At 43.8% G+C, this 26,987-nt stretch overlaps 1 long non-coding RNA gene across 1 annotated transcript in view; it reads right to left on the reverse strand.

Annotated features, from left to right (window-relative positions):
* LOC136845344 (uncharacterized) overlaps positions 1 to 26,987 on the reverse strand; it is a 112,301-nt gene that overhangs the window by 73,599 nt on the left and 11,715 nt on the right. The window contains exon 2 of the long non-coding RNA XR_010855144.1: positions 19,036 to 19,421. This is a non-coding gene — a long non-coding RNA (uncharacterized lncRNA). The remainder of the gene's footprint in view (positions 1 to 19,035; positions 19,422 to 26,987) is intronic.

Genomic DNA, 26,987 nt, shown 5'->3' on the forward strand with positions numbered 1-26,987 from the left:
GCGCCAAGGGTTACCGACATCGAACGGCGGGAGGTCCGCAGTGTCGGGGATAACATACTGTGGTTCTGCTGGGGGTGGGCGAGCCATACCTGCCAGTATGTTATCATGACTGGCCAACTTTCTCAGTTATCTTTTTCAAATCTGGAGTCTAGGTCCTCCGTAAACTTTTATAAAGTTGATTGGCAAAGGCCTCTGCATCAAAAGCAGGCTGGCGAGGAGGGCTTGGTTTTGCAGCCCTCTTACTCGCGCCTTTGCTGGAGGAACCAGACTTGCTCCCGGAGGCTACAGGTCCTGAAACCTTAGCCTTCGACGGGGGGAAGGGCGATGCCTTCTTGGAAGTCGAGGACTTGTAGCCCTTCGCCTTCCATGAAGTCTTCAACTTCAATTTGGGGATAGCAGACGGAGCTCTATCACCCAAGGAGGAAGACTTCACAAAACCTGCAAAGGAAGATACGGATGAAGCAGGGGAGTCAAACAGAGGGGGGCCCGCCCCAACAACCTCACTTACCTCACCACTTACCACCTGGTCCTGCTCTGTATTCATTGGTTCCAGGTTGAGATCCAAGGCGGCTACATCCTCCGAGACCTCGGCATAGAGGATATCCACTTGGGGTGGCTGGGTCGCATCCCGGATTTGCTGGATGATTGGGGTGGCAAGATCTTCAGGCACTGCAGCCGCCACCCGTGCGCCGGGGTAAAGCAAGTCCCTCAACCTGGCGTCGAGGACGTAGGGGCTTCCCGACGGAACATTCCTGCCGAACCCAGCCACCCAGGCCCGGAGGGATTTCAAGGCAGACTTCTTGGAAGCTTCGTCCGCCTGTAAGGAAACCAGCAATTAGTTAAGAACGAAAAAGCCAGACCGGGAACCTTTAAACAATATACAATATGAGGAGCATAAAACGGGGGAAAAAAGACTGTCACTTACCGACTCATCCTGGATGGTTGAGCAGAGAGCAAAGCAAACCTCACAACCATCGGGGTGCCAAACAACCAGGTCGTCAAGTCGGACCGCACAACCAGCGTGGGTCCGGCATACTACGTGCCCGTAGGGTTGTTGAAGGGAGGCGGTACACCCCGGCTCCTCACAGCGAACAGTCTGTAAGTATAAAAGTACATGAACCTCACACTCTAAGCAATCTAAAGCCGGCAAGGCCGGGAAACTCAACTACAACCGGAATACTCCGGCGGAGAAGAACTCCTTATCATAAACTGGGCCAATAAGCTTTAAATGCACAGAGTGGAAGGTAAGGGCTTTCAGACCCCGGAGGACTCCGGGGAATGAAGGAACGAGAAACCAGGAACTAACCATAAGGGCTGCCAGAAAAAAATAACGGCGGAGCCCCCGGGTGTAGGACCGGACTCACGTATATATAAAATAAATAAAGGAGCGAACTCCTGTAGATAAACAGATTTATCTAAAATTAATGAAAAATAATAATAATAATAATAATAATAATAATAATAATAACAAGTGACGGTAAATACTCCGGAGACCGGAGGGGTCCGCTCCCCTTACATGATGTAAAACCTTCCGCCCTTACTTCCCCGCCGGAGAAACAAGACGGGTAAAGTGCTCGTATGTTCATAACATAAGACGGAGCAATTACATTTTACCCTATCTACGTAACCCGACGGGGAGACGAGAGGTATGGGATAGTGACTCGAACACGTTCGAGCAAACAAACCACCAACCCCAACACAGCGAAGCTAGGGACGGTATGGGAGGGAGCGAATCCCTCTACCAATAGGAGGAGTCCCTGAACTCGGAGAAAACGCCATCTAGCGTCACCCGCACGAGTAGAGCAAGGCTGGGGGGGGGGGGGGGAGGGGTGGAGCAGGGGAGAGAAGTAGGCTACCCGGAAGGGAACAGGAGACAGGGAGAAACATATCACCCGCTCAACTGCATCCTTCCCTCCAAGAAAATGAAACTTGGAAGGGTAGCCTACTACTGGGAGCTACGCAACCCGAAGCCCGACTCCTTCCTAGGCGAAGCCTAATATGGACCTAACCTAGTATAGGCTAGGAAAAAGGAAGGAGTGCAGAAGGGAGGAGGAAGCAACAGGGAGAGAAATTTTGTGCCGAGAGCCAACCGGGATCGAGAAGGGGGGGCAAGGAGGCGACTAGCCTAGAGGAAACACATCCAAAGAACTCGATTCCCCCAAATGGAGGAAGAGAACTAAGGGGCTCACTCTGCCCACTGAAAAACGACCCCGGAGGAAACAGCAACTAAAACTCCCTCGACCTGATCTCCACACCCAGGGCAAGGGGATGGAAGCAAACAAGCCTACACCACAAAATACCATCACACATAAAGAATTAAAACCAAAATGTGCTCAATAGGGAGCGTAGCCTACCTCGGGGAAGCGGTTAGATTTGAGGCTGCCGCTACCACCAGAGGTAAACAACAAAACTTAAAACAATTAAAATAAATAAATAAACTAAAAATAAAAAGAGAGCACCATCTTCAAGCATAAAATAATTAGCCTACTTGAGACCAAAAATAAAAAGGAACCCAACCTGGGGGGGGGGGTACTTGGATGGGGCATCACCCTAATAAAGGCTGATAGGCCAATGAAATGAAATTTCGTAAACAAAAATGGGAGGGGAGCCACCGCAAGGAACCACCAGGAAGGGAAACAAGGGGTTAAAAAATATCTATAACGACGAGGAGACAACTCCAACCGAAAGAACAGAAGGAGTCGCCTCGCGGTCGACATGGCTGGCGGGGGACGCCGTGGCGTCATAATAAGATCTCAATATTTATGAAAATACGAGACCAAAACAGCCAAAAAAACAGAACAAAAACCCCACAAGAAGATGGTACTTAACTTAGAGATGGAAAAGGTGCTCGATGCCATCGTAGATGTAGAAAATAATCCAAATAAGAGGACGAGCACACAAAAGAAACGGATTTGTCACGTGCTAGAAAATGGAATGAAGTAGGTGGCGCTGGTGTCGCCGTCCTGGCGGGTGTTGAGTGTAGGGGCTGTAACGGCTCACCGCTCTGTTCCGGGGGTTTTGATAAGGAGAGATCTTTCAAGTATGTTTCCGTGGTAGTGGTATTTCACTCACCCTTCTTTATACCGACGTCTTCCTAGAAGACGCTCGACTGGGGGTAGTAACCCCAGCTTTCCTGAAAGCTCTTTTTCTCTGGTATATCTAGCATTATTATACCTAGAAATTCGTGCTGTAATGGAATTTCACCGGCTGACACGGGACTGGACTCAGAAATTAAAATAAAATCAAATAAAAAATCAAAAGGGAAAGGGAAAAAAGGAGGAAAAAAAAGAGAAAAAAGGGGGAATTATATTTTATTTATTAATTTAATTTTGTTTAAGAAGAGAATGATATTATTAATTGAAAAGTTATTACCTTCAGCTAGAATATCCTTTATTGATTTATTTTGTAAATAAGTATTTCTTTCATGTTGCCATCTGGGACAGTCAAGATATGTTTGATTGTTATTGGGATGTTACATCTTTCACAAGTTATTGGATTTGTGTGTGGAGTTGACATCAGATGACCATGTGTAGTTATTGGATTTGTGTGTGGAGTTGACATCAGATGACCATGTGTGAGTTTGGAATGTCCTATTCTGAGTCTTGTTAAAATTACTTCATTAATTCTTTGTTTTTAGGCAGAAGAATGCCACTTTTTAACTTCGTTCTTAATTTGTCTTAGTTTGTTTTGAGGGGGTACATTTGTCCAATTATTTTGCCAATCTCTGTAAATTAAAGGTTTAACTGATGCTAACCAGTCTGATATGGGAGCTTTTGTAGTAGTTGGGGGGATTGTACAAGCCAATTTAGCAGCTTTATCTGCTTTCTCATTACCCTCAATGCCTACATGGGCTGGGATCCAATAAATATGAACTTGAAGGCCGTTTGTATTTAATTGATGAATTTCCCGTTGGATATTTTGGACAAGGTGATTATTTGATTTAAATGATCCTATTGCTTCAATTGCACTTCTCGAGTCAGTCAATATGAGTGCTGAAGGAATTTTTTTTTTATATATAATCTGGAGAGCCAGTTGTATGGCTGTTAATTCAGCTGTAAATAGTGATGATATTAGAGGAAGGCCCATTTGGATAGTTTCATCACTTGAATAGGCTGATGAGCCCACTTCAGCTTCATTTTTGGATCCATCTACTGTATATAGATTATGAAGGGATTACCCTTCCGCCTTATATGTTCCATGGCATGTTGATGATACATTTCTGTGTTGAACATATATTTTTTGAAAGATATGATAAATATGTGCATACTTTTGCCCTTTTTAGTGTCCATGGTCTGATCTGATTTATTTCTTGGGTAAATTTGGATATCATGTTATGTAAATTCAATAGATGATTAGTTTTTTTAGTAAATGAGTTTTGATTTGGGTTATTATTTGTATTTTGATTTATTTGATACAGGAGATGTGCCTGCTTGAAGGGATAAGCCTCTTCTTAAAGTAATTAGATCTCTAATATTTTAGAGGCAGCTGGCCTGCTTCTGTTAGGATAGAGACAGTTGGAGATGAGCGGAAGGCTCCTGCACATATATGCACTCCCTCGTGGTGTAAAGCATCTAGAGATTTTAGAGTTGTTTCTGAGGCAGTTGAATAAATTGGACAGCTATAATTTATAACTGATAGTACTGTTGCATTATACAACATTAACATTGTGTCTCGTCCTGCACCCCATTTGGTGTGAGAGATTTTCTTTAATAATGTAAGGGCTTTAGATCCTTTGGCTTTGATATGTTTGATATGATCTTTCCAATTTAAATGATCAAAAATTATTCCCAAATATTTAACACTATTGCACATGTTTCTCTCTTCATTATAAAGATGTAACTTAATGGTTTGTTGTTTCAACAATCTTTTATCTTTGTAGAAGACAATGCCATTTGTTTTATTTATTGACAACTTGAAACCTACTGAGTTAGTCCAAGTGGTCATATTATTTGTTGCTATATTAAGTATTCTTTGAGCATGTCTGAGAGAATAACTTGAATAATACATTACAAAATCATCCACATACAGACTATTTTGTACGCCCTCAGGCAGGTTTGCAGTAATATCATCTATTGCCAGGGCAAATAAGATGCAGCTCAAAACACTGCCTTGGGAGATACCCTCCTCATGTATGTAGGAATTTGCATATGTATTTTCTATGCATACTTGAAATGTACAATGTTAAAAAATTGTTGATAAATATTGGAAGGTGACCTCGAATATCAGATTTGTGGAGTTTGTGCATAATACTGTATCTCCATGTGGTATCATATGCTTTTTCTATATCAAAGAAAATAGCCACTGTCAGCTTTTTCTTTTCAAATCCTTTTTTAATATGATCTTTTAACTGAGTTAATGGGTCTAGTGTAGATCTACCAGCTATTGATCCCGATTGGGTAGGTGATAAAATTGAGTTTTTTGTTATAACAGTTGTTAATCTCAAACTAACCATTTTCTCCAACAGTTTGCACAAGCAACTTGTTAGAGATAATGGCCTATAATTAGTGGGGTTGCTAGGGTCTTTTCCTGGTTTACTGATGGGTATGATTATTGCATGTCTCCACTTAGTTGGGAAGACATGCGTTAGCCATATGTTATTGTATAATTTTGATAAGAATTCTTTAGCTAGTGTAGCAAAATTTTGGATCATTTCAAAAGAAATCATATCATGACCCAGAGCTGATGATTGACATGATTTTACGGCAAAATTAAGTTCACTCATATTGAATTCTTGATTATAATCAAGGTCCTCATCAGTTTCAAAATTAAGTGTACGATTAATTTTTTGTGTTCTAATTCTTTTGAAGTGTTCATCTAAATTAGAATAAGCGCTAATATCTTCAATATGTTTGGCTAATATATTTGAAATATCTTGTAGGTTATGATTTAGTTTGCCATTATATTGTATTGGGCTTCTAGGTGGTCTTATATGTTTACCATTGATTTTACGAATGTTGTGCCATATTTCCTTAATTGAAGTACTGTATTTGGTGACAACTCCGAAATATAATTTTTCCATGATTGAGCTTTTTCGAATATTATTGTTTTTCGAAACTGCATTATATTTATTGTAAAGTGGTTTAATGTGGTCACTAGTTATATTGATAACTGTTATCTTATTTAGTTTGTTTATATTAAAAGGACCTTTATTAAGGGTGTTTAATCTAGACTTTAGTCTATTCAAATTACGTGCCAGTGTGTGTTTGGTTTGATTTAAGAGATAAATTGTTAGACCATCATGGAACGGTGGATATATTAGGAGTTGAAGTTTTGGGGATGCATTTATCTGCAGCACTGATTACAAAACTGGAAAAGAAATCATTTGTGACATCATTGTTTTGATTTAGTGGAAAGGGAGGGATATTTCTAGTTTGTAAATTATATTTATCCCAGTCAGCTTTCATTTAGGTATATTTTATGGGAAATGATTGTTTTTTGTTGTTCAAATAATTCAAAACAATTGGAAAGTGATCACTTGTGTATGAATCGTCTAGGACATTCCATTCCAATTTTTCAATTAATTCCAGTGAGCATAATGAAATATCTATTGAGAAGAAAGTTAAATGAGTTTTTGAGAAGTACGTTGGTGAATCACTTTCATTCAAACAATGTAAACTCTGATCATTTATGCAATTTTAAATGTTTGTGCCAGCCAAGTTACTAGCATGTGTGCTGTCCCATAATGGATTATGGGCATTAAAGTCGCCTACCATTATTAGGGGGCCATTTACATTATTTATTATTTGTGGTAAATCACTAAAGTTTGAGTTAAAAGTTTGGCTGATTATTTAGATTTATAATAGAGATAATTTGGATGTCTGGCATATACAATTTGATTGCAGTTATTTGATATGACAATGTAATATTTAAGGGTTCATAAGTTGAATCGTTATGAACATATACAGTATAGCTATTCCTTGCTTGCCATCCGCTATTGGTGAGTGGCGAGCTAATTTATAGTTTCTAAAGTTCTTTGGAGTTGTACCAATATACTATAGACATATGCAAATAAGTTTATGTTCCTTTAGTATTCTCTGGATTTCACCTAGCCAAACCTGAGTAGAAAATCCATTCATGTTCCATTGAATTATTTTATTGGTCATTGTTTGGTGGGATTGGCATTAGATTATGTAAGTTAATTGTTGATTTAGCTATATCCCATAACATTTCAAGGGAGTTTGTGTTACTTTGCGGTTTCTTTGTAGCTAGGTTTGATTGATGAATATTTGATGCATTGATTGGTTCTTCTTCATATTTCCTTATTAGCAAATCTATTTGAGTTTTGATCATGTTTTTTTTTAGTTTTAAAGATTCCGAGCATAGTTCGCCAACTTGATGGAATGTTAAAGGGCATTTTCAGAACCTAGTAAAGTTATGTATGAAATTTCGGGTTACACTTTCATTTTTGTTAGGTAAACAATTGTACGTTATGATGAAACACTCTTGACGTCCTCAAGATATATCATGTTTCAAGTGTTGGAGGAATGGTTCTGATCTCTGAATTCCAATTTTGTTTCCATTATTGGATGTTGAAATATTTTTGTTAGGAATTTCTGGTATAGGTGTATTGGATCTCCGATGTGCTGGTATAAAATTTTGATTTTAATTTTTAGGTTTATTATTATTATTATTCTTTGGTCTTGTTGAGGGTTGATTTGATGTGGTTGTGATTTGATGAATTTTAGGGGTTTCTGATTTTTCACTGGGATGTTTAATTGAAGATTTCTTCGTTGATTTTGGTGATGAGAGTACAGAAGAGTTCGAGGATTTATGCATATTTGGGGAATCGTTATTTTTATTTGTCTTGGATTGTGGAACACTATGGATTTCCACTTGTGATGCAGTTAATGTAATCTGTTTCAGATTAATGGTGGGCGAGACTGGTGTTTTGTTAGATTGATCTATGAACGGAATGTTAGGTTTTTTACCCTTAGGGGGAGTTCTGTCAATTACTTTCCTTTTTTATTATGGTTATTTTTGTCAATTAAGCTTTCTGTGGATGATGTTAGTGCATTATGAGTATCCAGATCTGGGTTATTAACCTCTGTTGATTTTTCCATAGCACTGGAATTCGTCTCTGAACGATTAACTGGGATTTTTACTGGGGAGGTCTGTTGTGATGTAAGAGAGGTCTGTTGCAACTGTATTCTTGGGCTTTTATGAGTAGTAGAGGAGGGGGAGAGGTGTGTCTCAGCTATTCTGTGTTGAGATTCTTTATGTTTATTATGAGTTGTTACAGCATTTGAATATGAATAGCATTTTACTGGATCATTGATTCCTCTCACCTTCAGTTCAAGTTTGGCTGCGTTAACGGGCATACCAGTTCTGTCCATTAACATTTGTAATTCTGTATAATGATAAAATTAACTAAAGTATACTTAACTTTATACAGTCTTTAGATTTTGCATGATGATTTAATTTGCAATTGACACATTTAAAGGTTTTGCATTTTCAATTTGTTGTATGATCTTCAGAACATACTGCACATATAGCATTATTTCTACATCTTTTTGTTGAATGGCCATATTTTAGATATTTTGAACATTGGAGAGGTTTAGGGACAAAGGGGAAAACTTCTCTATTTAGTCCTAGATTTTTTATTTTTCGTGGTAGTTCCTGGTTTGTAAATTTTATTTTGACTTATTTTAATATGTTTTTCTGAGCTCGTCCCTGTGTCAGCCGGTGAAATTCCTATTAAGCACGAATTTCTAGGTATAGATATTGCTAAATATACCAGAGAAAAAAGCTATCAGGAAATGCTGGGGTTACTACCCCCAGATCGAACATCTATTATGAAATAGACGTTGGTATAGATAAGGGTGAGTGATTGTTGTCACTCCCACAGGACTGCACTCTGTAGATATCCCAATGACAAAACCCCCGGAACGTGAGGAGCCGATCTAACGCCCGCACTCACCTGCCCGCCAACCGACGACCCCAGCGCCATCTGTACTCATTCCATTCTAGCACGTGTTTTGGTTAGAAAGCCTTTTTCTTGTGCTGGCTTTTTTGGTCAAATTTGATTGAATTCAACATGTCTTCAAGCAACTTCACCGTTACGAAGTTAAATACCATCTTCTTGTGGGGTTTTACTGTTAGTGAGGCTCTTATTGGCCCGTAAATTAATGTTTACAGGGTCATATATCGGACGCTCCCCGGCGTTCGCCGCCTCAGCCATGATGACCTTGAGGCACACCCTTGCAGCTGGTTTCTGCAGGGGTTTCTCTCGGTCGCTTACAATTTTATTCATGCTTTATAATTACCCTTCAAGAAGTTCCTTTTGGAGGCGTTTATCTATGTTGGGCGGTTCCTGGTGCCTTGATTAGCGTTGTTCCTTACGGAGGCTTCCTCCCCTTATTTTGGTTCTTACAGTTAATTCATAGCGTATACCAGGCTCCCATTCGAGTAGATTCCCTCTCCAAGTTGGTGCTTTCTTTTGTCAGTTTCTCTGATTTATAGTGTATTGGATGACATGGATAATTTGGATTTATTATGGTCCGGGCTCGGCGTCAGGTGCAGCCAGCCGGCTGCCTACTTCCTGTTCGCCTCGCTTGATTAGGCTGTACGCTTAGCACAAGTTCTTATATTTTTTGTATATTCATCATATTACGTATACTTATATGGTTATTGGTTAACTTTAACGATACTTATCAGAAATTGGGGATCCTAGCCTAGCCCTCTCGCTCCAATCAGTGGGTTAGGCTATTCAGGTTAGGCTTTTTGCATTGTCTTAGCTCCCATCTCTCCCGAGTATGTCGCTTGAGCGAGGGAGGGAGGGGTAGGCTGGTCAAGGGAGTTCCTGTTTGTTGTTCCATCCGCCTTACCGCTCGTTTTTGGGTTTGCTAGGGCATCTGAAACCCCCATTCCCTCCTCCCTCTGATGAGGGAGAGAGAAGAAAAACAAAATGGGGGATCATCTTCATGTATTGCCCTTCTGCCCTATGGGTCGGTTGTTGGTTGGACTGTGTTACAGGAATTTCTCTCCCTTCCAACCCTCTCCCTCTTCTTTCTCTCCTCCCTTTACTGTCTGGGCTGCGCCTTCAGAGGAGGGTGAGAGTTTGGCGTTGCTTTAGAATAGTGCTGTTATCCTATCCTTCTCTAGTACTTTTGGTGAGTGTCATGAGTCTCCCTACGAATAGGAAGTCGATACGTCTGTTTCGACGCCCGTGGGGAGTTACAGTCAGTGTATGGGGGTGTCCCCCATCCACTTAAAAATAAAACTCGATTCCACCTTCTAAGTACTGTCCCCCCCCCGACTTGCCAGTGGTATGTCATCTCCTCGCGTGTGGGACGTCAGTCTCTCCGATTGTCACCCCGAGGGGGACTAGTCCGGTTCCCAGTCGAGAGTCACCCACCCTCCTGGGCCCCGTTCTGGTGTCAACCGCTTGGCTAGTGTTTCGTTGGTTCGCTCTCCTCTGGATCGAGCTGAACTTCGATCACTTTCAGGGTTCAAACACTTGCTCGCTGATTCCGCTCCGCCGTCCCCGGCCCTCCCGTTGCCTTTGTACCTGTTACCACTCCGGTGGTTTTGGTCTTCAGTAGGTTGGCCTTAGTCACACCTAGCTCTCTAGCTGTGTAATGACTGGTGGTAATGATTTACCCCGCCTTCCCCGCTGTAACCAAGTGACGGAGGTGCGGGATCTCGGAGGGTCTGCGCCGGAACGCGGCGACCAGCAGTGTACTGCTATCCTATATTGTTAACCATTTACCTAGCGCCGGTCTCCGGCAGTAATTATACCTAAGAGTTGCATGATCCTAAGTTAAGGTCCTACTCCATCGAACTATCTCCGGAGTTCCTTGATTTAATGTGTGTCATGTTTTGCTCTGGTTTATCACCCTGCCGGAATGCTCCGGCGAATCCGGTATAAACTAATGCCTGCTGCTGGGCCCCGGCAGTAATTTTTCTTTAAGTAAATTTTACAATTAAGAGTTGCATGATCCTAGATTAAGGTCCCGTTCCGCCGAACTATCTCCGGCACTCCTTGATTTAGTGTGTGTCATGTTTTGCTCTGATTTATCGTCCCGCCGGAATGCTCTGGCGGGTCCGATAAAAATTTTTTAGCATGCTCCAGTACCTGCTATAGTTTAAGGTCCCTTAAACTAGTAGGTTCATATACCGTCTTACACTTACAGACTGTGCGTTGTGAGGAGCCCGGGTGCACTGCAGTGCTGCACCAGCCCTATGGGCACGTCGTCTGTCGTTCCCATTCGGGCTGTGCAGTCAGGATTGACGATCTCATCGTGTGGCACCCGGACGGTTGTGAGGTATGCTTCGCTCTTTACGAGCGTGTCCAGGACGAGTCGGTAAGCTTATAGTTACTGCCTTTAGTTTACCTGGTAGCCTCACTTGTTTCAGTTACGTTATGTGCCTAATATATTGCTTATATTTCTCTCACCAAACGCTCGGTCATTAAGTCCCTCCTCTCTTCCAGGCCGACCAAGCTTCCCGGAATGACGCCTTGGGTTCCCTTCGAGCCTGGGTGGCTGGGTTTGGGAGAAATGTTCCGTCGGGGAAGCCGTATGTTCTTGATGAGAACATCCGGAACCTGCTCTACCCCGGCGCCCGGATCTCAGCGGCTGTACCATCTCAAGTCGCTGCTCCTCTCATCGAGCAGATCCGGTAGAAACCCAGCCTCTCCAGGACGAGAGTTTGTACGCGGAGGTGTCGGAGGAAGTAGCGGCCATAGATCTCAACCTGGAACCTATGAACACAGAACAGGACCAGGAGGTAGGTGGGGAGGTAAGTGAGGCAGTGGGGGCGGGCTCCCTTTTTGATTCCCCTTCATCCACCGCTTCTTCGTTTCAGGGTTTTCAAAAGTCTTCTCTCTTGGGGGACAGGGTGCAATCGGCTGTCCCCAAGTTGAAGAAGGCTTGGAAGGCGAAGGGCTATAAGTCCGCAACCTCCCGCAAGGCAACCCCCTTCCCTCCGGTGAAGCCACGGGATGCTAGTCCGGTGGCTTCCGCAGGCAAGGCCACTCCCTCTGCTAAGGGAGCGAGTTTGAGGGCAGCTAAGGCTAGCCCTCCTCGCCATCCTGCCTTTGACCCGGAGGAGTTTGCCGGAATGCTCTTGCAGAGGTTTTCCTCGGAGGTTGATGCTAAGCTTAACAAGCTTACGGAGAGGCTGCAGAGCCAGGAGAGTATGCTCTCCGGGTTCATGCGCTCCGGTGGGTCAGCAGTTCATTACCCATTTCGGATGCCTCCGCCCTCCCTCCATTTGACAAGGGAAATCCCTGGCGTTTGGCCCTTCATGCTCCCCGGCATGAAGATACCCTAACGATCGAGGGTCTAGGCACGCGCAGGCTCGAGGAGTTGGAATTCTTTCCTCCTGATCTGCTGCCCCCCTACCCAGGCTTCGCCAGGCTGACGGAGGAAGCTTGGGTAAGGACAGATAAGGTCCCGAAGGAGACAGTGATCTTTCAAGGGACCAGGAGCAGTCTGCATTGATGCGCACCTTTAATGAGTGGCAGGCGGAGAACACGAAGTTGACTCCCTTCAAGGGCAACTTCACGATGTTCTCGTTGGGGGATAGGATCCTGACCCCCTGCATGTCTAAGGTGGCTCTCGCGACCGCCCAGGCATGCTCGGAAGGTAAGCCGTTGCCTCAGCTCCAGAAGACTGATCCCACCTCTCTGATCTTCCCCGGAGACGATGAATTCTGGAAGGATGGCCCGGCCACTTTTACATCGGGTAAGCTGGACCCGGAGTGTGCATCCACCTTATTCAGCGAGCAGCTTCCCAAACTGCCGGAAGCCCTCCTGAAAGCAGAGTTTGAGGCTAGGTGTCGGCTGAGCCGATCACTGCACTCCCTGTGCCTGGCGGAATCAACCGCAGTGATGTTTTCTGAGGAGCCACTCTTCCAAGTCCTGACAAAGTCTCTGTTAGCGGATTTCAGGCGGACTTGTTTGACTTCATGGTAGTGCGGATGAACTGCCGCAAATACATCTTCGCCGACGCTACCATAAGACATGAGCCTAACAAGCTCATGAAAAGCTCCTTCTGGGGAGCTAGTATCTTCCCGGAAGAAGAAGAAGTCAATAATGTCCTGGCTGAGGCAACCAGGGCAAATCAGAGTCTGCGCTCCTGCTGGGGTATCCCCGCTTTTAAAAGGAAAACCCCCGAGTCCGCCGGCCCTCAAAATAGACCTGGTAAGAGATACAGGAGGCACAGAAGACAACACCAACAGACTGTTGTCCAAGCTGTACCTGTCTCGCCAGTTTGCCAGCCTTCTACCTCTAAGGCCCAACCTCAACAGTTCGTGCTGGTGCAGCCAGCTCAGCACTCCCTTGCCGTGCCTTCCTTCATGACGTCTCCTGTATACAACCCCTCCTATGAGGGCCAGGGGTCGTTTCGAGGCCTTTACAGGGGCGCAAGGGGGAGTAGAGCAAGGGCCTCCTTCAGAGGCAAGGCTGCCGTGCGATCCCTCTCCCGGGGGAGAGGAGGCCGAGGTAGAGGAGGCAAACCTGCACCTTCCCAGTGAGACCAGTCAGGTGGGCGGCAGACTTCACCTGTTCAGGGACCAGTGCACCTTCAGTCCATGGGCCCACAGTATAGTCTCCAAAGGTTTGGGGTGGAGTTGGATCAAGGGCCCTCCCCCTCTGATCAGATTTTATCAGCCGTCTTCCAAAGCTCTGCGGGACTTTGCGGCGGAATTACTCCAAAAGAGGGCCATAAAGAAAGTGAGACACCTGAAATTTCAAGGCAGGCTGTTCAGTGTTCCCAAGAAAGACTCCAGTCAACAAAGGGTAATCTTGGATCTATCGCATCTCAATCTTTACATACAATGCGACAAATTTCACATGCTTACAATCGCGCAGGTGCAGACTCTACTTCCTCGTGGAGCCGTCACCACCTCTATAGATCTTTCAGACGCATATTATCACGTTCCGATTGCGCGGAACTTCTCTCCCTTCCTAGGTTTCAGACTGGGGAAACAAGCCTACTCCTTCAGGGTCATGCCATTCGGGCACAACATAGCACCCAGAATTTTCACGAAGCTGGCGGACACGGTAGTGCAGCAGTTACAGTCCCGGGGGATATCGCTGGCCGCATACCTGGACGATTGGATAATTTGGGCATCCAACGCCAGGGAGTGCCGGAGAGCTACGGCCATGGTGATCGAGTTTCTGGAATCCCTAGGCTTTCAGATAAACAGGGCGAAGTCCCGCCTAACTCCGGAGGCTCGATTTCAGTGGCTGGGTATCCAATGGGATCTGGTCTCGCACAAGCTGTCTATTCCGCCAGCCAAACGGAGAGAAATAGCCAAAGCCACCAGGCAATTCCTCAAATGCAGGAAAGCCTCTCGCAGAACGCAAGAAAGAATCCTGGGTTCTCTTCAGTTCGCATCCGTAACAGACCGGCTCCTAAAAGCAAAAGTGAAAGACATAAACAGTGTGTGGCGGAGACGAGCCAATGTCAAACTCAGGGACAAGGTATCTTTAATTCCTCCAGTGCTGAGGAAAAGACTCCGGCCGTGGTCCACAGTCAAGGGTCTTTCGAAGTCAGTTCCCCTTCAATTCCCTTCCCCAGCTCTAATAATCCACACAGACGCTTCGTTAAGCGGCTGGGGAGGGTACTCACCAAAAGAAAAGGTACAGGGTACATGGTCCACTCTGTTCCGTCAATTCCACATAAACATTTTGGAGGCAATGGCAGTGTTTCTAACTCTGAAAAAACTTTGCCCCACCAACCAGATTCATATCAGGCTGGTGCTGGACAGCGCAGTAGTGGTACATTGCATAAACAGAGGGGGTTCCAAATCGAGTCGGATAAACCAAGTGATGATAGCCATTTTCTCCCTGGCGGAGAAGCACGGCTGGCACCTATCAGCTACCCATCTAGCAGGAGTCCGGAATGTCACTGCAGACTCCTGTCCAGGCAACTCCGCTGGAGTCAGAATGGTCCCTGGACGTAGCTTCTTTCAGATGGATATGCCGTCAGGTTCCGGGCCTTCAGGTGGACTTGTTTGCCACGGAGAGCAATCACAAACTCCCTTGTTATGTTGCTCCCAACCTGGATCCTGGAGCTCACGCTACGGCTGCAATGTCAGTGGACTGGAACAAATGGCAGAAAATCTATCTATTCCCACCAATAAACCTGCTGATGAAGGTGTTGCACAAGCTCAGGTCATTCAAGTCAAGTGGCCCTGGTAGCTCCCAACTGGCCGAAGAGCAATTGGTTCCCTCTTCTTCTGGAGCTCAAACTACGGTGTCATCAAATACCCAAGCCACAGCTGACTCAAGTAGTGCAAACACGGACTGTGTCAGCTTCCTCAAGAATTCTGAATGCCCTGGCTTTATGGACTTTATGAAATTCGCCGCTCAGAGAGGTGCGGATATTGATCCCATTAATACTCTGTTTCTGGAATCAGATAAAAGAGATTCTACCCTCAGACAGTACATTTCAGCAGTTAAAAAGTTAGCATCTTTTTGAAGGAATCTGAAGCTCAAGTCATGACCACCAATTTGGCAATATCATTCTTTAGATCACTGTTTGAAAAAGGTCTGGCTCCGGCCACCATTACCACAGCGAAATCAGCTTTGAAAAAGGTGTTTTTGCATGGCTTTAAGATTGATTTAACAGATTCATATTTTTCATCCATTCCCAGAGCATGCGCTCGTTTGAGACCAGCGACCCGTCCACATACGGTTTCCTGGTTTCTTAACGATGTTCTAAAATTAGCCTCAGAAACTAATAACGATCAATGTTCTTATTTGAATCTGTTAAGGAAGACGTTGTTCCTAATTAGTCTAGCTTCAGGTGCCAGAATATATCAGAACTGTCTGCTCTCTCTAGAGGTGCGAATCATGTGGATTTTCTCCCGTCAGGAGAAGTTCTAGTTTCCCCAGATCAAAGGTTCTTAGTAATAAATGAAGACCCTCAGGATAGGTGGTCCCCCTGGAAGGTTGTTCCTCTTCCACAAGACCTGTCTTTATGCCCAGTCGCTACCTTGAGGGCCTATTTACGGAGAACTTCTCAGTGTTTGTCTGGTCCTCTTTTTATCAGGGAAAAAGGAGGAACGCTTTCTTTAAAGGCTATCAGACAACAAATTCTATACTTCATTAAGCAAGCTAATCCGGATTCAGTCCCTAAGGTTCATGATATCCGAGCAGTGGCTACCTCCACTAATTATTTTCATACTATGAATTTTGATGAGCTTAAGAAGTATACGGGCTGGAAATCTCCATCAGTGTTCAAACGCCACTATCTGAAATCACTGGAAGCTCTGAAGTTCCCTGCGGTGGCTGTAGGGAGCATTGTCCCTCCACCTTAAATTAACCTTTAATCCCTATCCTCTCCCCCCCGCCCGCCTGCCTCATTTACTTGCCCTGCCATTTTCTCCTGGACCAGACATGCTTCACAGCCTGGCTCCTCATATTATGATGTACAATTTTGCGGTGTTAGTTTTTAAGTTTGCGGCATGTTATGTTTACTGTAATTTAGTTTTAAGCTGGAGTTACCTTTATAAATTTTCTGTCGTTTATTTAGTCTTAGTACCTTCCCATTATAGTATTATTTATGTACATAGTTGTTTCTCATGTCCTTTACTGTGATATTAATTGTATCCCTAGTTATAACTCAGTTTATCTACCTATACCTTTGGTATTTAATCATGTTTTGAGGATAATTAAACTATTTTCAGTAATAGTGTTTTTATACATGTCCACCTAACTATTCACTCCTTTTAGACTTTCACCAAAGCTTAGTATGATTCTCTGCCATGATTTCACCGGCTGACACAGGGACGAGCTCAGAAAAGGGATTTTGACAAAGGAAAAATCTATTTCTGAGGGAGGCCCTGTGTCACCCGGTGACCCTCCCAGGGTCTAGATTTCCCTCCCCGAGTAGGCATACCAAGCTTGTGGGGGGTGCTAGCCTGGAATGAGTACAGATGGCGCTGGGGTCGTCGGTTGGCGGGCAGGTGAGTGCGGGCGTTAGATCGGCTCCTCACGTTCCAGGGGTTTTGTCATTGGGATATCTACAGAGTGAAGTCCTGTGGCAGTGACAACAATCACTCACCCTTATCTATACCGACGCCTATTTCATAATAGATGTTCGATCTCGGGGTAGTAACCCCAGCATTTCCTGATAGCTTTTTTCTCTGGTATATTTAGCAATATCTATACCTAGAAATTCGTGCTTAATAGGAATTTCACCGGGTGACACAGGGCCTCCCTCAGAAATAGATTTTTCCTTTGTCAAAATCCCTTATTTGCATCCTTTCTACTTGGGACAGTATATAATTCCAAGTCATATATGTTGTTGCATCTTAATTTAAGGGATTCAATTAAGATTTGTTTTGATGGTAACTCTTTTTCATCATTGTCTGGGAGCATCACTGTTCCTTGTGTATAGTTTAGTGTTCCATGGCTGGTTACTATTACTTTTATTTCATTTATGTTGGTTATTTGTAGGAAGGTTGTTGATTGCGCTTTGGTAGTTGTTTGTAGTAGCTATTCACTGTTTTTGATATGTCTACATATCAAAATATCTTGTGTGGGGTGTATATTTAATAATTTGTTCTCTAATATGGCTGGTGAGATCTGTTTTTCTGCTTTTAATATTAAAAATCTGGACCAATTGTCTGGTCCAAAAACATGTTCAAAATGAAATAGCGTAGGATTGAGTCGATAGTTATTTCTTTTTTATTATTTTACATTCATCAGTGATGAGTTGTCTTGTGTTGATGGGGTTTTAGGAGAATTACTTGTCTCTATTTTAGAATTATTGTCCATTATGTATGGTTCCAGTGTTATGATACTGGAGTTTACCAATTTGTTTTTATTTGTTTCTTTTTGATTTTCTAAACTCTGAGTTTTTAGGAATTGATATTTTACTTCGAACAGGATTTTCCTTTGTAGCATTTATATCCATACTAAGGAGATTTGGGAGTGACATTCCAATAGTCATCAACTGTGCCAGAATTTTACCATCATGGGGTCCAGTGGTACTGAAATCTTTAAGACTACTTTGCATAAGGGAAGAGAAAAAAAAACTAATAAATCTTGAAAAGATATCATTGGCTTTTTATGAAGTTGAATCTTTCACTAGTGGCACAAGTGGGAACTGACTCCCAAATGTCCGCATCCCTACCCTACCCCAAAAAGGGGATGGCATATCATGATTAGTATGGCCCAAGTGTAAGGAAAACCCGATTGCTAGGACTGAGTGTATTGTAATAATACAGTCATCCCCATCCTAATCACAATATGGGCTAACCAGACAGAAAGCCGAGAGTCCTATTCCTAGAACCAGGCATTGGCTTTTTATGAAGTTGAATCTTTCACTAATGTCACAAGTGGGAACTAACTCCCAAATGTCCGTGTCCCTACCCTACCCCGAAAAGGGGATGGCACATCATGATTAGTATGGCCCAAGTGTAAGCAAAACCCGCTTGCTAGGACTGAGTGTATTGTAATAATACAGTCATCCCCATCCTAATCACAATATGGGCTAACTGGACAGAAAGCCGAGAGTCCTATTCCTAGAACCAGGCCCCCCCTGGAATCTGTGGTCCAGTTCCACAGAATAGTTCCGCCTGAAAAAACAGATCCGAACATTATTAGGAAAAAACAAATAATCCCTAGGTTCGAGAGCCCCTCACCACGTCTAGGTGGTCCCAATTTTAGGGGGGTTTTAATGTCATAATTATTCCCATATCCAAACCAGGAAAAGATCCAAGTACTGTACTGTCAACAATAACAGATCAAGTTTGCTAACATATCAGAACCAAGAAAAAGCTAAGTAATGTGAACAACTGCAGACCAATTTACCTCAAGTTGCTTATGCAAACTGTTAAGAGAAAATGGTAAATGCATGCCTCGAGAGACACAGAATTAAAATTAAAATATTGTCACTTACCCATTTGGATCACAGAACAATGGATCCATTATAGATACATTAGCCTATCTGATAGATCATATGAATAAAGGATTTGAAGAAAAACAAATTACAATCACTATTTTCTTGCATATACAGAAAAGTTAATGATACTACTTGGAGTTACTTAATATTAAAAACATATTTAAACAGACCATACCTTTCGAATGATTCATGGACTTTCTCACTTGAAAATGGAGTTCCACAGTCAGGTGTTCTCAGTAGCACTCTTCACACTAGTAATAAATGACATCAGTAGTCAGCTACCTCTCACTTGAAAAAGGAGTTCCATAAGCAAGTGTTCTTAGTAGCACTCTTCACACTAGCAAAGGCAGTCCCCAGCTATTGGCGGGCTTGGTTATCTGGAATCCAGTTTTTCGGTGCTTGTCTAGCGACGAAAATCAGCGATTTTCAGCGCCGATATGCACCGATAATTGTGTATTGGCACCGATACATATTTAATAGAGGTGCCGATAACCAATAATCGGCGATTTTTGCTTACGTCACGCCGTCAGAACGGAACTCCTGCCAATAACCAGGGATTGTCTGTAAATGACATTAGTAGTCAGCTACCAGCTGGAATAAAAAACAATATTTACTGTGCATGGATGATTTTGCTGTATACTGTACTACATAGCATCGAATGAAAGACGTTCTGTTATGTACCATCAGTAATGATATAGGAAAAACACATATTACATGTACTGTACCTCATCAGTAGGATTCCAGTTCTCCACAGAAAAAACAACAGTAATGTTCTATAAAAATGTAAAATAAAAAAAATGAAATTTATTTAATGATTAGACATCATTATATACAGTACTGTACCAGAAGTCAAACTGCAAAGTTCTTAGGCATATTCTTTGACACACATCTAAACTAGAAAGTGCATATAGCCATATAAAAGCCAAATGTAAAAAATGCATTAAATTGATAAAACTATCTCTCACAAATTGGAGAGCTGACAGAACAACCTTGACATTGCTGTACAAAGGGATTTATGTCTTTCCTAGGCTACTGATGTCAGATATACAGTTTAGCCTCAGATACAACTTTAAAAAGTGCAGATTCAGTTCATAATTAGGGACCAGAATATGCACTGGAGCTCTTAAATCTTCCCAAATTCCTCTATCCATGTCAAAAATGGTGAATCACCTAACCCTTCATTATGATCTAGTAATAATGTGAAGAGCATTCAAAATACTGATTCACCAACAAAAACTTTTACTCATGACTTTTCCCAGTTAGAGCCAATTGACAGAGTCCAGTAATAGAACTACTGTAATTCCTTGGACCATGTGTAAGATACAAACCTGTACACACTTGAAATAATGTTCTAAAAGCTATGCATATATAGTACTCTAGATCATCACAGAAATGGTATTTTCATGATAAAATTAAGTTTCATATATATTTACCAAGTAATTACACAGCTATACTTTTGTACATGCACAGCAGTAAAAAATTTGAAGTTTGCGGTAGCGATTGTGTATGTTTTTGATGTAGGTAATTACCCCCACGTCTGTCGGGGAACAACGGAGTTAGTCACTTCTTTTGTGCTTAATGTCCATCAGATGGGAAGAGGGAGGGCTCTGATCTGTAATTACTTGGGAAGTATATATGAAACTTAATTTTGTCTTTAAAATACCATTTTCATGTATGTAACTTACCAAGTAATTACACAGCTGAACCCCCCTTGATAGTAGTGGGATAAATGGACACACAGTATTCTGTTCCAAAAACAGTCAGATATGAGGATGAATTTGTAACATAAAAATCTGTTAGCATTGATAAAATGCTTGTTGTATCCTTACCTGGTAAGAGTGCCACAGTAGTTGATTACTGCCTTTGGTCTGTGCTCATCTTGACCCATAGTGACTTAGCAGAAGAGCCATGAGAAATCCCTACTTTTAGGAGGGGGAGCTTTAGAGTGAAGGAGTCTTCTGAACACCCATGAAGCAACAGAAAAAAAAACTGCCCTTGCCCTGAGCACAGTACCAAAATATAAAAGACCAAACAAAATTGTTACCCACACCGACAACAATAAGAATTAAAAACCATCATACCACTACCACAGACTGGACACTCCAGGTACAGGTACCCCCCAGGTTCCCTGAAAGAACTCAACACCCAAAAATTCAAGGCAAAGTAGTTACGAATATGAAGGGTTAATTCCTATGCTTTCTCCCCCAACACCAAGCCAGCCACCGACAACGGACCTAAGATACTGCAATGTTCATACATTGCTTCAATTTCTTTCAGATAGTGTGAGGCAAAAATGGAATAGCATTTCCAGTATGCTGACGGGGGGATTACCGAGAGCAACATATGCTTAAAGGCATACGAAGTGACGACAGCCCTAATACCACATGCTCCTCAGCTTAAAGGCAGGATGTCTTCTCCAATTTGAGCGTGTGCCTCAGAAATAATGGTTCTAAGGAAAAATGACAGTGCATACTTGGACATGGGTTTTGATGGGTTCTTCACAGAACACCAGAGGTTACTAGCAGGGCCTCTGATCCTCTTCGTCTTGTCAAAGTAATACCTCAGAGCCCTTACTGGGCAAAGGACCCTTTCCTCCCCCTCTGGTCTTAGAATGTCCATTAGGTTTTTAATGGAGAATGAGCAAGGCCAGCAGTTAGATGGAGACTCGTTCTTAGCTAGGAAGCCAAGCATGAGGGTGCAGACAGCATCTCCCTGAGAAAAACTGATGCGCTTGTCAATAGCCTGCAACTCGCTTACCATTTTGGTAGTGGCCAAGGCTACTAGAAAAAGTCTTCTTTGTTAAAGTCTTAAATGAAATGGAACAGAGAGGGTCAAAGGCAGGACCCCTTAACCATTTAAGTACTACATCTAGATTCCATGAAATGGAGTCGTTCTTTACCTGTTTAGAAGTCTCAAAAGACTTAGTCAGATCTGTCAGGTCTTTATTAGAGGCAAGTCCACTCCTCTATGCTTAAAGACCAATTCCAACATCAACCTGCAGCCCCTAATAGCCGATGAAGAGAACCCCTTGGAGGTTCTGAGAAAAAGAAGAAAGTCTGCTAATTGAGCTACAGCGGTTTTAACATACAAGGTGTTATTGCTGCTGCACCACCTGCGGAGATTGACCACTTGGCCTGGTAGACGTATTTCTACATTTTGAAATGGCTTCTGCAGCTTGCTTTGAAAAACCCTTCGCTTTGACAAGTCTCCAGAGAGTCTGAAGCCTGTCAGAGCTAGAACAGATAGTCCTTGATGGAATTTCCAAAGATGAGGCTGTTTTAGATGTGTACTTTGCGGCAGTAACCTTGGAAAGCCCACAAAAAGCTTTAGAAGGTCTGGGAACCATTCTTTTAGTGGCCAAAAGGGCACTATCATGGTCATTGATACCTTGCTGTGAGTCTTGAACTTGTTGAGAATCCCCCCCCCCACCACCACGTTGAATTGGGGGAAGACAGAGGTCCAGGTTCGACCAGTCTATCAGCATGACATCTGTTGCCCATACCAGAGGGTTCGGGACTGGCGAACAAAATAGAGGAATACAGTAATTCTTCGATGTGGTAAACAGGTCCACTGTCAGCCTGCCCCACAACTTCCTAAGGTTGTAGCAGACACTCAAATTCAGGGTGCATTCTGTCGGGAGGACTTGATCTTGACTTAATCCATCTGCCAAGACATTCATCTTCCCTTGGATGAACCTGGTGGTAAGCCTGATCCGATTCTGGTCTGCCCAAATGAGCAGCTCCTTCGCTGCCTGACAGAGGGAGAACGGGTGGGTTCCGCCCTGATTCTTGATATAGGAGAGAGGCTTGGTGTTGTCAGAATGCACCACCATGGTTCTGTTTGCTACTGCTTTTACAAAATGCTTCAGGCCCAGATGAATGGCAGAAAACTCTTTGGCATTTATGTGTAGCTTCCTTTGCTCCAGAAACCATGTGCCAGAAGCTTCCAGAGAGTCCATTAGAGCCCCACAACCCTGGTCTGAGACATCTGCATAATCTGCATAAAAGGAGGGGTTGGGGCTCAGCAGATGTTGAGACTTTCCCTCTAAAAGTCTGTCTCTGGACATCCACCACCGATCCTCCTTTATTTCTTTTGTAATTGGGAATGTCACTGTGTCCAGTTGTTTCCATCTGTCCCAGCTTGCTCGTAGGAAGAACTGAAGGGGCCTCATATGAAGTTTTACTAGCTTCACAAACTGTTCTATGGATGAGAGGGTTCCCAGTAGACTCATCCACCTATTCGCTGAACAAACTGGAAGCGAAAGAAGGTTCCTGTACTGACTGAAGGCAGGACTCTATCCTCTTTGGGGAGGGAAAAACTTGAAAACTCAGAGTTGATCATCATCCCCAAATAGAGAATCTCCTGAGTTGGGGCTAGTTGAGACTTCTCTTGATTTATTAAAAGTCTGAGTTCCTTGGCAAGAGTAATCTGCAGATCCTTCATGCATTGTTCCTGTGACGGAGAGTGGAGGAGCCAGTCGTGTAGGTATAAACATATGTTTATACCTAGGAGATGAAGCCATCTCGCAAGGGGAGATAGGACTTGCGTGAATACCGGTGAGGCAGTAGTGAGACCGAAACAGAGCCCGAAACTGGAAGACTCTTCCCCCAAAGACAAATCTTAGGTATTTCCTGGATTCCAGATGTACTGGAATGTGGAAATACATGTCCTGCATGGCGAGTGTTGTCATCCAGTCGCCCTGCTGGATGGAGGATAACACAGACTGATTTGTCTCCATTTTGAACTGTCTCTTCTGTATGTAGAAGTTAACAGCACTTAGCCTACATCGAGGACAGGTCTCCGCCCCACCAATGAATTGGGGACTACAAACAAGCGGTTGTAGAATCCTCTTGAAGTCCGGTCCTCCATTACCTCTATGGCCCTTTTTCTAAGGAGGGATGACACTTCCTCCGTGACAGCAACGAACCTCTCAGAGCCCTCCAAGTATGCCGTCACTGTGATTGGCGAAGTCACGAGAGGAGGGTACTCTATGAAAGGGATCAAGTAACCCTCTTTGAGAACCTTGACCGTCCAAGGCTCCGCGCCCTTGGCACTCCACCTCTTCCAGAAGAGAGAGGGTCAGGCCCCCACAGGCACACAAAGGGTAGGGGAGCCACTTTCTGGTAGAGGGTTTGGCTGAGGTCTTCTTGATGGCCCTAGCAGAGAAAGCTCTTGGAACTGGGCCTAGAGAAACTTTACCCTCCCCCCTCCTTTCTCAAGTCAGGAATAAAAAGGCTGGGAATCACTATTTGTTTAAAATGTTAAAAAATGTACTACACAGATGCATGGAAAATATTATTTCTGGATCGGGTACCGTGTCACCCGGTGAAAAAGTCCATTCAGCACTTATTTCTAGGTAATTCCGTTGCTAGATACCAGAGAAAGCTAAATGAAATGCTGGAGTTACTACCCCCAGAGCGAGCTCCATTAGATGGAGTCGTGTATGGAAAAGGGTGAACTATAAAAACACGGAACCTTATCCTATAGAGATCCCAAAGTCAAAAGTCCCACAGAGAGGTGCCGTTACAAACCCATGCACCACTCGCGGACAGTACACAAATCACCGCTAGCCGCATTCCATTTCAGCAAGCACCTACGGTCACACGTGTTTTCGTTGTGCTTTTTATCTTGTGCTTATTTGCATCATTATGGCATCCTCACAAGGTCTTTCTTCATCTAAGTTGAGTACCAGTGTTTCGTTTTTTATTTGAGGCGATTGAGGCTCCTTATTTCCCTTTAGTTTAGTAATTAAGGGGATTTATAACGCCCGTCTCGATCTCCTCTTGCGGTCTCACGTGACCTCCATGCGTGGTTCGTGAACTTGGGTTGCCTTGTTTTTCGATCTTTCTCACTGTTCCTCTTCATGTTTAGGATATTTTTCCTATTCGTGAAGTCTAATTAGTGATTTTGATTGATTGACTTTTGTATCCCTTTGCTTCATGGAGAGTGAAGGCTGGTGTTTAGGCTTGGGCTACCCCTCGGGCCTATTAAGCCTCTTATCATTTCCTTAACATGCCTTATTTTTGCCCTTCACTTCTCTTAGCTTCTGGAAATTTTATTTACGTTGGTACTGTTAAGATTTTTTGTTTAATCTTTGCCCTTGTGTTCGGATGCATTTGATATTTGTTGATTATTATGGATATTTCTTTTGTTAGAGAGCGGCCATTTCCCTTCACGTCCACATTGGGTTGGGTATGGTCCTCCTCTTATATTCATTTTGTTGATTATTTTATCCATTTATCATGGGTTGGTTGTTAGCTTTATTATTACCTTTTTTTGGGGGCGTTAGGCTATTGCCCCCCTTTTTTCCATGAAAAAAGGGGGTGGGTGGTCGATCATTTGTTTCGTTCACATGCCCTTCATTGTGTTTTGTGTACATTTTTCCAATGCGGTGCTCTCCTTAAGTTTTGACTAGGGTCTTTTCATCTTATGTTTTCCCTTCCCCTGTTTCGGCTTTTCGCGTAGGCTGATAAGCCTCTTGTTTAAGCTGAAATAGCGAGGATCTCGTGTAGCTTCCCTCTCCCTGTTTGGCTTTTAAGCTAGGCTAATAAGCCTCTTGGTTAAGCTGGGATAGTAGGGACATCACGTAGCCTACCCTAGTTTGGTCATTTCTTAAGGTTAGTTTCCAGTTATTGGTTATGTCGACACACCCTTTTCCCTACCCCCTCCCGAGTGCTCTCTCTCCCCTTGATTCGTTTTCAGTCTTGTTAACTTATCAAGGCTTGGGAGCATTCCTTTCCTTTTAGCCTATAGCCTGTGTCCCCTTCCTCTGCATTGATTGGCCTTTCCTTGGTACGGTCTCTGACTTTACCAGCCTATACCCCCTCCTGGGACTGCTGGTGGCCAGGAGAGCTTCCCCCTCTCCTGTCCACCATCTTTGGCCTTCTTTGCCTCCCCCCCCCCTTCTGACCGTGGAGGTTGTTCCTCTCCCTCTCCTGCTTCTCTCGCGCTTGCTGGGTAGCGTCTCAGTCAGCGAGTGGACGTGAGGACCCGGAGCGCCCGGATTGTGCATTCCCACTCTCTGGTCGCTTCTTTGCGGTTCTTCCTCCTGGTCTTTTCATCCCTCCCCTCCGTACGTCATCTCCGGCGTGTCGTTTAATTTGGCGACACTCCGGTTTAGTCCTATTCTCGTGGCCAGTTAGTGTTTTCCACCTGACTGTCTTCGTGTCCGGACCTTTGACGTTCCCTGCCTTTAGTTAACCGCTGTCTGTTATTGAGGCGCATTCCTTGCTTCCCGCTCCGGCGGTTCTAGTGTTTACCGGTCTTCCGTTATCGCTAGTTTCATTTCATTCTTAGTTGCCGGGAATGCGCTTACTCCGGACAGTTTTAACCTTCCCATTTTATTTTGTATCCGTCACTTACTTTTAAGGCATGTTACTCCGGCTAGTTCCGGTATATTTATTATATTTATGTTTATTTTGTATGAGATTTTATTTTAATCCGGTTACCTCCCGGATCCTTCCGGCTGGTTTCACGGCTTTATATACTAATGTGTTGCTCCGGCACACTACTCCGGCACCTTACACGGTGTACTCATAATCTCATACTTTTACAGGTGGTACGCTGCCAAGAACAGGGGTGCTCCGCAGCCCTCCACCAGGCCAGCGGCCACGAAGTTTGTCGGTCCCACTCCAGATGTGCGGTCCACGTAGGGGATCTCATTGTTTGGCACCCTGACGGATGTGATGTTTGCTACGCTCTTTACGAGCAAGCTATCGATGATTCGGTAGGTTGTCATGCATCTTTCCTTTTTAGCCAAACTGTATTTTATACGTATTTCCGATTTCCCCTGCCTTCGGTAAACCGCAATAATGTTTTTCTTCCGGCAGGCTGACCGCAAGTCTCGTGATGCTTCGCTTCAGGCCCTTAAAGTCTGGGTTAGCGGCTTTGGACGCAGCGTAGGAGCTGACAATCCATATATACTCTCGAAGGACATTTGCAATGTCCTTTTTCCCGGCGCTTGGATCACAGCTTCAGTCACCGATGATGTTGCTGCTCCGTTGATTGCCGGGATTCGGGAGTTGACCCAGCCCTCTCCAGACGGTTCGGCCCTGAGCGGTGGTGTTTCGGAAGACGCGGCGGATCTTGACCTCGGCCTTGAATCTCCGAGCATTGTCCCGGAGCATC

The sequence above is a fragment of the Macrobrachium rosenbergii genome, chromosome 13 (assembly GCF_040412425.1).
Source record: "Macrobrachium rosenbergii isolate ZJJX-2024 chromosome 13, ASM4041242v1, whole genome shotgun sequence".
Taxonomy (NCBI): Eukaryota; Metazoa; Arthropoda; class Malacostraca; order Decapoda; family Palaemonidae; genus Macrobrachium; species Macrobrachium rosenbergii.